Raw genomic sequence first — 762 nt, forward strand, 5'->3', positions numbered from 1 at the left:
GCTGGTAGTTTGGTCCGCTGAAGAACTGCACCTCCTCAAAGGTGATGGGGCTGGGGAAGCTGCTGGTAATGGCAGGATGAAGGCCAAGAAAAGAGTGAAGCGCGGTGGTTCCTGCAAAAAGAGCATGACACCACTGCATCAAGTTGTTTTGATCAAATAGTAATCACATTTCTAGGAAATATTCTGTGTTCTGTGACTTGTATGTGGAATCATAAAGTGTTCTACATCATAAAGCCTGGCTTATTATTAAATTGTGTATTAGTCTCTAATGGTTTTAATGACTAACAAACAACAATGGGTACACTCTTCTGTTACTGCAAACAGCTTCACATACATACAGTATATAGTATGTTCAAAAGAGAATGCATATCTAACTTATAATAAAAAATAAAATAATCATATTCAGAGGTTTTGTTACCGGTCTTCTGAGGGCCAATCACTAGAAACTTGGGCAGTCTGTCACAGGTCTTCTCTTTGGACCAGATGTCTTTGTGTCTCTTGTCATGACACGGGTTCTGTTTATCAGGGAGAGTATTTGTAAGTATAATGTGAGCATAAATTAATATGAGACTAATATAAATCACTTGTAACAAGTTTTCCTGTTCATTACCTAAACATGCATTTTAATTTTGGATGTGGGGGGAAAATGTGTTAAAAAAAATCTAAATTAATTTAAAACAAAACAAAGAAACCTTAGCTAAGTGAAAGTTATTTATTAAAAACAATTGTTGAGAATATTATTGAATAATATTTTTTTTAATT

Source organism: Sinocyclocheilus grahami, unplaced genomic scaffold, assembly GCF_001515645.1.
Source record: "Sinocyclocheilus grahami isolate Dianchi unplaced genomic scaffold, SAMN03320097.WGS_v1.1 scaffold5515.1, whole genome shotgun sequence".
NCBI classification, from domain to species: Eukaryota; Metazoa; Chordata; class Actinopteri; order Cypriniformes; family Cyprinidae; genus Sinocyclocheilus; species Sinocyclocheilus grahami.